The sequence below is a fragment of the Dermacentor variabilis genome, chromosome 3, assembly GCF_050947875.1.
Source record: "Dermacentor variabilis isolate Ectoservices chromosome 3, ASM5094787v1, whole genome shotgun sequence".
NCBI lineage: Eukaryota > Metazoa > Arthropoda > Arachnida > Ixodida > Ixodidae > Dermacentor > Dermacentor variabilis.
Genome location: NC_134570.1, coordinates 113,464,030 through 113,476,224, shown reverse-complemented (window position 1 = coordinate 113,476,224; position 12,195 = coordinate 113,464,030). Strand labels below are relative to the sequence as shown.

Below are 12,195 nucleotides of genomic sequence, written 5' to 3'. Positions count from 1 at the left end.
GAATGTTAATTTGCCGACTCCTTTCCGAGCGTACAAATGTTAGCAGCTGAACTACCATGATTGATGCAGTACGGCTTGGTTAAAGCTCGGGTTCACCCGCACGGTCTTCGAATATACGGTTAGCAAAATGTCGATTCTCTTTATACTTTAACCATCGCCGGCAAACTGGAGAAGTTGCTTCAGTTACAAGATGCTTAAAATGTCATACTTTCTCTTTTGAATGAATTATTTAGGTGTTATAATTTGATTATTAATACGCTTCTGCAGGCTCGAGAGCGCGCTTAGAATATTCGTTAGTTAGAAACGCCTGTAGTTCCACTGCGTAAACAACCGAGTTTAACTGCACGACCTTCATGCTCCTTCCGCTTCCGTGGGTACCTTGTTTACGAGAACTCACCTCTTCGTTAAGTGCAGAAATCCTAGGTTAGAGCAACGGACTTTGACGTGCGCTCATGATTGATTTTTTAAGGGTATTCGTACGTTCTTCTTGCTACGCCTCACTACTCACACTGTGTACAACCTGCTACCTGTATATAAGGACAGAGAGGAATCTTGGACATTGCTCATCTCGAGGCAAGAGGACGTTTTGACGATGGCTATCAGCTCGTTCTTCATACTTTGCTTCCTTTCATTTTGTATCTCCGCATCTATGTGAGTATTCAACACTTGCAAGCCACAATCCAAGCGACAATAATCTGCATATGGATATTGCATATATGCATAATTCACATATGTGCATATTCACAAAAATGCATTTGTATGTGTACTAACAAGGAGCCAAGTGTTGTATTTTAAAACATCATCACATTTTTATTTGCTGCTATAATAACCTAACTGCCAAATTTCTATCGATTACGGCAACTTCAATACAGTGGAGTCAGAGAGGTCTGCATCCAAACTATTATCGATGGTCCAGGAAATGTGAGGCCGCGCCCCTGATATGGAGACTGAGAGGTGTATTTTCGGGGCTTAGATGCACTCCAGGAGTGTTCGTAGTCAACCGCACAATATTATACGTGAAGTTGTTAATTTGTTGTGAATCTTAGATTTGTTGATTAGTTTATTGTTTAAGGTAGTGTCACCCGCAATTTTATTTGATCAATTTGGAAATCTATAGCAGTGTTTTCTGAACGCCTTGCACCTTCAGAGTCGACTTATGAAGTTCCTGCTAACGGCTTCCTCAATAATATTTTTTATTTGAATATGTATTCTCTACGCGGCGTATGTGCGGGGAGTATTAGCCGCGGAGAAACAAGCCAGTGCTTCGTTTCAGTTCCACACATCCGAAATACGGAAAAGCGCCGCCATTTGTGACGTTTTATCAATGCCCTAAAGTACTCTCATTGCTAACAGCAACGATATGAGCACTCCAGGCGAATTTTAGCCGTCGCTGTTGCTGTGAGGTTCCAAGGGATATATCATCGCGGCCACAGGCAGGCTGCTCTTGGTGCAAAGGTAAGCATGTGGGAGTGTCCCGAGAAGGATAAGTGGTAGATCTGGCGTGCGCAAAGCGGGAAAGCAGAGAGGGTCCGTGCCGTCTACTCGAGAACGGGGAGATGTGCGCCTGCTACCATAGTGAGAGAGGGAAGGGGGAGAGACGTGCCGGTTCGCGCACTTCTCCTGTTCTACTCGGACGGCGGCTCCACGCACCCTACCTTAGAAGTAACCTTGGGTTGCTGCGGGTTCGAATGCTAGCCCACTAGAAGAAAGCTGGTGACTTCCTGTGCGCTATTGTCCGCCGATCCTAGTTCGCGTTGAAGCGAGAGGCAGCACGAAGGGCCATTCGATCGCTGCTGCTGCTGCTCTACATCGTGCCAGTGCCCTGGCAAGGAGTGTTTCCGCGATCATTGTCTGAGATGCCTTCGTGCTTGCGTACAATTATCCATCTAAATTTAATTAGCAAGCGAATGTTTACAAGTTATGCATTTTATACAAACTACTGTCTTTAATTCATATAGCTGCGTAATATTTTTTATCACAATCAATGCTCCACCTTTCTGATGAAAGTGTGACTCTTTTTCGTACGCACGGTGGTAGTCAGCCCACTGGACCAGGGTAAACGTATGCTTGGGGCTGGCTATTTCTTTTAGTTCTACTGACCTCTGTGGCGCATAGTTCCGGGATGCGGTGCATGGTGGCAGTACGGCATGAAGCGGCATGTGCTCGACGGCAGAAGAATAATAGCTGCGCAAAACATGAAGACCATTTACTATAACCTCAAAGAGATATGCAAAAAAGTGTGCGACGAGGTGGTGCTCTTTGCTGTTTAGCCACTACATATAGTGCTTGCAAGCGTGTAAAAAAAAGTAGAAAAAAATGTTGCCTCTCCCGTAATTGATAGTAGATGTAAGCACGGAGTGGCTACTGGCAAAGCAGATTGGTTGGAGATGATACTAGCCACAATCTTGATACCAGCCAACACATGCCATCGCACCACGCCATAATGTGCACTAGTCCATATGGACGCAATAGTGTCCTTTCACAGACAAAACTTCATTGCAAGTATCATCTCGGTCAAACAGCCATTTGCTGCGCGCCGAACGCTACCGACGCTGCCGGCGTGCCGCACCCGCCGCGCACTTCACCGACAGCTGGCGTTGAAAAAAGTACAGGAAACTCTGTCTCAGCGCCAAAAGATCACAGCCATGTATATAGTGCCCTGTATCTGCCTTTTGAACGTCGCCTATTGTAAATGAGAAATAAAACTTCAGCGTAATAGAAGTCACAGCTCGAGTGATATTGTGAACGAACATTTGGAAGAACACGGAAGCAATATTTTTGTAACTTGTTTCAGAAGTAACTAGCGTATGTAATGCGGTCTCGTGTGGTTACCCGTATGTTCTCGTTTGAGTGTCTGGATAACGGCCCTGGCTTCTGGTTCAACGTCACTGCCAGGTCGGAGACAACATGAGCTAAAAGCATTTCATGCATGAAAATTACCGTCCCTAACAGTCTATGAAGATGGCCGAACAGCGAAGTTGTGTTAGTTAGACTGAGTATTACGTCATGCAAGTCCAACTTCGTAAGCAGTCTATATTGTAAATCTTTTTTTTTCACGATTATTTCGCTTAATTTTCTCTTTTGCGTGCTTTGCGTGGTGCGAATGCTTTAGGAGTGCTTTTTTTGGGGGGGGTTCTCTCAGAGTTTTTTTTTGCGCGTGAGGTTTGTGTCTGTGTTTTCTCGTGCTTTCTTTCGCATGCATGTTGCCCCGCCCCGTCGTCTTCCCATAGTTGTAGCTGGCATGGAATGTGGGGAACTACTAATACAACGCTGCGTATCTCGGGCGCAAGGCCCACCACTCTGGATGCGGGCGCTTCAATCGTTTTCACGATTGCTTACGTTAGTTGTAGATTGACTTATTTGAGTTTCTTAATGAGGTTACACATACGTTAGGCTGCTACGGAGTGCAACACATCAATGACAGTGCACCCGCAGTCTGCTGTTGTCGCTCGCATTCGATGTTTAAAGTTTGCGCGGTGGCGTGGTTAGCAGCATCCGCCCGGCATCTCCGCTTGCGATTCTTCAAAATAAATTGCGTCAAAATAACCCTGTCCGTCCCGTAAGACAGTGAATGACTTTACCATCTTAAGCAATGGCTCATACCCTCATTAGCGCGGCCTCCCCATTACGGCGAGAAAAGAAAAGTGAAATTCTACGCTGGAATGGCGAGCCGCGCAGGAGCCAGCTGCGAAGAAAGACGACGACGACATCGAACGTGGGAGAACAGCCGCACGATTGCGTTCCCGCGCAATCACCGAAAGGCGCCAACGAGCCAGCTGTGAAAAATACGATATCGCTCGAACCATTGCTGGTGATGATAGTTTTAGCGAACTGCGATAATGACAGCACAGGCTACGCATAAACAGCTTCCAAAGGGCGTCGGACGTTTCTTCTACTGTGCATCGCAGGCGTCATATGGTATAGATATTTTCTGTCAACGCTGTGACCGCAGTGCATTCATCACCCCAGAAAACTTCCGGTCATGCATTTTTGATTGTCAAGTTACCCAACGAAAAGGAAGTATTTTTGTCGCATAGTATATTGTAGGTACATATTCATCTCTTCAGATATAAAGAACGTGCACAATGCGTCCAGCTCATGTATGCGCTTTTTGTCGTTGTTGAAACAGAACTGCTTGTTGGCCTAGTTGGTGCTTGCTAAAAGACACTTTTTTTTGCCGCAATTGAACACTCACAAAAGGAAGACACATGCCGCCCGTGTTGTCTTTATGTGTCTTCCTTTTGTGAGTGTTCAATTGCGGCAAAAAACATGTCTTTTTGTCGTTGTTGTACTAACAAAAAAAGTCACTTGTCAAACTATCCATGTCTACAGCAGAACTGGGGACAGCTGGAGCATTCTATAAATTTATAGGATATTGTAACTTGTTTTCTTCCGGAGGGCTTAATCGGAAGTATTCTGGGAAGTCTGTTTGTAGGCGTAAATAGGCTCCATATGCAGAAAAATTGGCAGGACGATTAAGCTTCGCCTTTAAAACTGGAACGCGATAGTGTTCTAAGATCCCTGACAGCATCTAACGTTTCCCGGAAACTGCAGCTTATATAACCGTAATGTTTACCTGGAAGCTCTGTCGCCGAACGCTATGCGCGAAGGTTAACTTTCTGGTAAAACGGCATGCGATGAATGGATGCTATGAGCGTCCCCTCTTGAAAAGGGTGCTGGGTTGCGCCACCGAGCCCTTGTTACTATATTTCCTAATGTCCTACCTATGTCAAAAAGACAGAATAAAAGGGAAAAGAAACACGAATTTCGATAACCAAACGTTCTGAACCCCTATGGGAACTTTGTTCTTGTCCGCCTCAATTGTTTGTCGTGTTTCTGCTATTCTTCCTGCAACCGTTAAATCACCTCTTGCTTATCTCTATTGCGGATATGTTTACTTTTCCCCTGCTCTTGCTGAACTCAAGGGCTTCAAGGAGGCCAGAGGTGCTTAAATCGATCGCTGTGCAGAAACCATCACCTTCTAATGAAACATGATCCATTGTTTCCCTAGATTTACCACAGCTAAGCACATGCTTCTTCTTCCTTCTCATATCTCGCTTTATAAGTGCGTGTTCTGAAGCATCCTGATCTCGCTTGGACAAGTAAAGAGCTTGCCTTTGGGTAATAATCAATTCCTTTATTCCTGGTTTTTTTTCCTATTAAGTAGTTCCTCACAGCATGTTTCTTTTCCATTGCCGCCACCCATGAGATTATCTCAGCCTCTCTGATTCTCCGCTTGACGTTCGTTGTTGCCATCTTCCTCATCATACAGGTCGTATACTTGCTGGTAAACTTCGTAGTTCTTTTCTGCCACTGTGAATTAATGTTTTTCCTGTACAAATACTTGAACACTCTCCCTGCCCATTTGCTTTCTTCCATATTCCTCAGTTGTTCTTCATAATCAATTTAATATGAACTTCCCTCACTTCAAAACTTGTCCAGCCTTCATCACCCTGCACAACTTCACTTGTATGTAGCCTTTCTGTGAGCGCCCAATGCGAGGTGCCCCACTGAGCTTTGGTTGCCACCGAATCATGATTGTACCCCTGATTTCAAGCAAACAACCGCATTTCCACATGTGAGTCCTGGAACCATCACACCTATCCAAACACCCCGAAGCACTTCGTATCTACTGTATCCCCATAGCGCTGTGTGTTTCATTATGGCCACATTTCTCTTCCGCTGTACGGTTATGGTTTTTTCCTGTGCTTCCATAACTCTATTACCTTCGTTTATCCATATGCTAGGTTATTTATATTCTTTCACGCGAGCTACTTCCTGACCCTGTATTGGCACTTTCTGTTCAGTGTTTTGACTGTATATCATAACTGAATTTTTAACGCTAAATTTAAGACTACATTCCCGCCTTGCTGTCCACAGATATCAGCAAGACATTGCATATCACTTTGGCTGTTAGCTAGCAACACAACGTCGTCTGCATAAAACCAACCTGGATGTTGCTACTCTACTAATGTACCGGTCTGTTTATATAAGAGATTAAACCCGATATTACTTCTCTCTCGCGCCCTTTTCATCCTCACCATGTACATCATAAACAGCAGTGGGGATAACAGGCACCTCTGCCTCAGCCCCTTGTTAATATCAACTTTCTGCTGGCTCCTCATCCCTTCCCAATCAACGCACACAGTATTTTCTAGGTAAATCTCTCTCAAAAGCTGTATGCAATTGTCGCCTAAGCCTTCCCCTTCTAGAATGTCCCACAAAATGTTGTGGTCTACGTAGTCATACGCTCCTGTAATGTCTAAAAATGCCACATATAACAGTCCTCTTCCTACTCTGGATATTTCAATACACTTAATAAGGATAAATAAGTTATTATCCTGACGCCTACCTATTCTGAAGCCATACTGAAGTTCTCCCAAAATGCCATTTTTCTCTGCCCATGCTTGCAGCTTTAATTTGATTGCCTGCGTTGCTAACCTGTCTATTACCGATGTAATTGCCACCGGTCTATATGAGCGAATTCTATCTCTCTCCGCCTTACCATTATAAATTAAATTCATTATACTTTGTCCCCAACTGTCTAGTGTTCGTCTATCTTTTAAAGTTTTTTCTACTCTTTTCAACAAAGCTTCCTTACTTTTTGGTCGTAGTTCATTAATAAACCTAACGGAAAGCTCGTCCAACCCTGTAGCTGTGCGCTTAGAAATTTTCTCCTCGGCTTTCCTCCAGTTGAAATTTGTCAGCACCAGCTCGTTTTCCGTCTGGTTCTTTTTCATGCTCTTTATTCCTGAAATACAAACATATCATTCCCTTGGAAAGATTCGGCTGTTAGTTTTCGGATTTATTTAATGTCCGCGTCCCCTTTCAATTTAATTCCCTCTAGGATATGTTGTTGTATTGTGCCAGACCAGCTGCCTAATAAGTTTATGAGGTTACAAAATATCCTAAGCAGGTCCTTCTATTTCTCACGTACTTTTGACAACCAACGTTCACTTTCACCTTTTATCTTTGATTGCACCAGCATTGGAACCATAGACTTCTCCCGGTATATTTCCTATTTACTGGCCACTTCATCCAGCTTTCCGGTTTCTTTTTTTTTCCCGTTCCAACGACTATGTTGCTTCTCTTTCCGTATTTCGGTCATTATTACACTTAGAAGTTTATTATATGTCCCCTCTTTGCTTGGTCATTTGTCCAACTTCTTCCTCGACTCTTGTTACTGTATTTGCTATTTGTTCAGCACTCAAATTATTAGTGGTCATTTTGCAGTCTTTTCCCTCTTTCCCAACTACATATCCCATTTCTAAAATTGTGCGTTTATGGTCACTCCATAACCTGATATACCCTTCCTCGTCAATGACCATTTATTTCAGCTTATCATGAATTCCTTCTTTCATCAGACAGTAATGAATGGTCAATTGCCGCTTTCCCACTTCCCACGTGGTCTGCCCGTCACACTTAGGCCCTGTATTCACGATAAAGAGATTATGTTGCTCACAAAGATCTAGCGTTGACTCCCCGTTGTTGTCGATATAGCCATCTAGATCCTGTATGTGGCCATCCTTGTCACCTAATAGGATAATTTGGGCATCATTCCCGAATCTCTTAATTTAGTATGTAGGCATTTCACTAACTCTTCATTCTTCTCTCGGCAATTATTAGGCGCCATCTGGAGGTGTTGCAAGAAAACGGGAGCCCGGCCGTATGAATGGTAGAAATGCTGGAAAAGGGGTTTCTGTTTCAGTTTCCACATTACAGAATTATGTTCTCTTGTACTCTGAAATTACGATCCTATGCTATCCTGTCTGCAGATTGTTATTAGATTGTATCTTATGATTTTTTCTGACACATGGCAATTTGAGGAAATTATTGGTTGACTAGCGCCTCTGCGCCTTTAGGGTGGCCTGCGTGGTTGTGGGTCGGAAAGACTTCTCGCGAAGCGATGTACTGACGCCGACATCTGAATTTTTTGCGACAGGGGGCTCCTAATCCTATCGCGTTAAAACATAGCTTCTTGTTTTCCGTGCCCTGTTGCGTAAATGAAAGGTTCCTAGAGTACTGGTACAACATTACTACGGCCATTTCCGGTATATAGGGCATACATTGCCGAGAGCGTGGGTGCGCGCAACGATTTGACAATTTTGCTTTTGCCATCCAATGCAGCAAATTTTACTGAAATATGTTGAGCGGTCGCCTCATAAAACAAATCTCTGTATTAGACGCATTTTATTATGGCAGTTCTCACCCAGCTACAGTTTCCTCTCCAAGCAAAAGCATGCCACTGATGCCACACAGAATCCAGCACATTCTGTTGGGGCACAATGCGCACTGCGCAGTGAGACGCACTAAGCACTGCCCCATCGCGCAACGTTCGCGCTTAGAAATTTGGGGAAAGCACTGTGCCCGACCCAGACTCTGATAGCTGTGGCGTCTGTGCATATATTTCGAAGGTCACGGGCAACACAACAGGAGTGAACAATGATGGCAATAACTGCATTTAAAAAGGCGCTATATTCTTCTCCATATGGTGGGGATTTTCGAGGCCACAAGAACAATATCTGTGCTTTAATCCAAATATTGCGGCGGTCGCAATAGATGAGTTGCGCGCTTACAAACTTAATAAAATCAGCAAATATCTTTTGTTTCGAATGTTTCGTAGTGACAGAGGATATTGCCGGATCAAAAAAAACTGCCTGGAACGAAAGAAACTATCATTGGCTTTTGAGTATTTGATGCGGTGCTAGTAGTAACTGCATTGAATATATTATTCATGCTCGTCACCTTTTTCTTCACTTAGTTTTCAATGAAATAAAATTGTAATTCTTTGTCCTTTCATTCCAGGACACTCCCACAGGGAATAGGCAATTTATCAGTCTCAGCGAGATGGAATGACTATAATCACTGGTGTCCAACAGAAACAGTCAGTGATGTTCTTTCCTTCTGCTGCTCAGCACGGCGCTCGCTTTTATCGTACATTTTTTTTTCTATTTCTCGCACCTTTTTTCTTAATTTGCTAGGACACGCTGTAAAACCAGGCTAACGCAGTAGTATAAAACAATGTATAATTTTTGACAACATGGTGCACTGGTAACATCTTCTAATAACACATCGACAGCAAAGTTATAGATAGCAGATTGCTGCCAGCTTCCAGGTCGCACACACTTTATTTGCAGCGTTAATCGTTTCTCGAAATCCATGTGTCCTATGTTTTGTCCTGCAAACTGGCACTGACGATTATCCTTAACAACAACGTGGATTCATTGTTATTTCATTATTTGTCCGTGCGTGCATGTCACGCGTTTGCGAAGCCAAAGATCGTGTTTAAGGATCGTTATATCATGCAGTTGATTAGGCGCCACAAAAGAGAACCATCTGATGCGCACCTGCACAAAAATGTTTTCTAGAGAAGCTTTTCTTCTCGAAACAAGTGTTACTCAGTTACGCGGTATTATTGCCAAAACTAATAATTTTCTACATGTCACAGTTCCTCCTTCACACTGAAATGCATCATGTAACCGCGCAAACAACAAGGGACAAAAAGGAAACACACAAGACAGGCGCGGATGGTCAACGCCCCTTGATTACCCTACAGGAAAGGATCTTCCTATACCATTAATGGTATATTGTGTGTCAAGGGGAGTTTCGAGCGTAATAAACATTTCAATCATTGCTTAAATGAAGCAGTAACACCGCAAGAAAATAACAAAACATAATGAATGAACAACAAACATAAGTTCATTTGCAAATAGGTTGCAGAAAGAGCGAGCAGAGGCGGATATGAATCCAGGAAGTTCACGTAGAAGTGAAAAATTCTACCCACTGATCCACATAGGAGACAAGTTGGAGTTCTGCGCATATAGATATTTATACATATAATTTCTCCAGAAACCTTCGTGTTGTTCTATTACAACTCTTACAGTGTCCAAGCCCAGTGAATATTTTGCTAATGCTGAAGTTGCTCATAAATGGTCGAAAAGGAAACGTAGATTTGCTTTGAGCGACCGCAGCCGAATGACTGGATACCATCCTGAGACCTATCATTGTCATTTATGATTTATTACTCCATTGCAGTGTTATATCAGCGTGGGAAAGGTAATGTCGTTGGGAAATAATACACATATATAAACCATGAACTGAAGGAATACGCTGAGACGGACGATGATTCACAGATAAAATTTCTATTTATTATATTTTGTAGAATATTCTTACGTTAGTAAACTTTTTGATCAACTTGCTTCAGTTCATTAAAAAACATACATTTCATTGTGTTTTGCATCACAAGGAAAATGTTTATTACGCTTGGAACTCCCCTTGACACACAATATGCCATTGATGGTATAGGAAGATCCTGCCTGTAGGGTAATCAAGGGGCGCTGAACACTAGCTCTCCACCATTACGAGTGGCAATTGTTTTTTTTTTACTTTTTGTGACGGTTTCGCCCACACCCATACTATTATATCGTATCCGTTTAAAGGTTTAAGGCAGCGTGCAAAGACAAAAGAAACCATTTTAACAACGCTTAAGAATAATTTTACTACCCTCTAGAAAAATCTTGCAGCCTTCGGTATGGATTATGTTACCAAACAGTAATATCCATCTATCAAGTCGACGTTTTCCTTTTTGAAAACTCTCTGCATGCTTTATTTCCATCAAGACTTATATTTCATGCCTATGATGCCGTTGCTGACCTTATTGCACAGGGCGTGCAGCGTTAAAAAGGGACGAGCAAGTTAATGGTCTAATATTGTTTGGATACACGATAAGCTGCAAGCGGTGCAATTTTTTCCTACAAACTTGCATAACTAAACGTCCATATCATCAATGTGGGACTATGCTTAAGGTGAGATTATTTTATTGTGCGGCAGCCGCTGCAACATCACTCGTCGACGCTGTCCCGGACAGGTTGTGCCGGGCAGTCAATTGCCACATTCGGGACACGAACGAAGCACGCAAAGGATGCGCGTCATACGATAGACACTTCGCGAGCCCTTATATAACTTATTTTTATCTACGCACAACTGGCAGCTTATGCAGCTTAAAAATAATTTCACTTACAGGAATACCAACAGCCGCAAATTGCGCTCTATTCCGAGATGACTGTTTCAGTGGCGGCCGGCGCCGCGATCTTTCATTTTTCAATTTTGCATGTCGAGTCGCGGCGGCTGCAGCCGCTGGCAGCTATAAATAGCCATGATTTCATAATACGCAGCCATATATATCAAACAAGTAGAAGGTGTATCTAAACAATAACACAACGTTCCTTTTTTATCTTTGGCCTACAACTCGCATTTGTCTCTTACAGTGTAATAATGACGGCGAGTGCGGCGGCATGTGTGTGTGTGCTACGGAGAACAACGGCAGAAGATTCTGTGTATTTCCTCCTAGCGGAATATAATGTATTACAACCCAACAAGCCTGCCACACTTGTCTAGCCAATCCTATGGAATGCTGAAATTGCGCATGCTAGTATAATACACCGTTATTGCAAAGACTCGGCAAAGCCAGTCTTTTACCGAGAAACGCTCAAGAAAGTTTTAACGAAAATTTGGGCTTTTAGTGCGAATAGCTCCTACATTCGACCTAAATAAAATGTGTTCACATTCCGGGTACTTGCTCTCTTATAGTGAGATTCTGTGTATTGACCACAATAAACAGAATCCGTTATATTCGTAGAATCATTTCTACGAATATAGCGGATGTTTCTCCGAAGGCTTTAAGTAATATATAAAAATCGCACGTGGCATCATAGCACAGGTTGCTGAAGATGAATCGCGCGAAGTGCGACGACGTTGGGTAAACAAACCCCGCTGGCTTGCCCAAGAACATTGTGATGAGGTTGCGACGGCGGGTGATTTCTTGCATGACAGAGCGGCAGAATACACTTGACATGTGGTATCTAGCATCCACATTGTAATAATAAATGAACTACATGTTACTAATGAACAGTCAGCACGGTTTGCTCGTGGGGTTTTGGATGTACGACTCATCTTTCCCAAGTGCCATCACGAATTATCGTATCAACTTAATTTGGCTCGGAAAACGGTCAGTATTTTTTTCCGTACAGGATTTTGCACTGTTTCCCGTCTCTTGCTTCTTGACAAATTTCGGTTGATAAATATAGATTTTAGCGCTTTTAGATGGACTGGGGATTACTTGTCGCAGAGCTTGCAGCGTGTTGTGCTCATTGGTGCTACTTCATATTACCTGGAGTTGATGTTAGGAGTACCCCA

At 43.1% G+C, this 12,195-nt stretch overlaps 1 long non-coding RNA gene across 1 annotated transcript; it reads left to right on the top strand.

The window, feature by feature from the left end:
- The first annotated feature begins 509 nt into the window (after positions 1 to 509).
- On the top strand, positions 510 to 11,566 carry LOC142574102 (uncharacterized). The gene is made up of 3 exons (XR_012826418.1): positions 510 to 651; positions 8,806 to 8,884; positions 11,268 to 11,566. It is a non-coding gene; the product is annotated as an uncharacterized LOC142574102 (long non-coding RNA).
- The last annotated feature ends 629 nt before the right edge of the window (positions 11,567 to 12,195 follow it).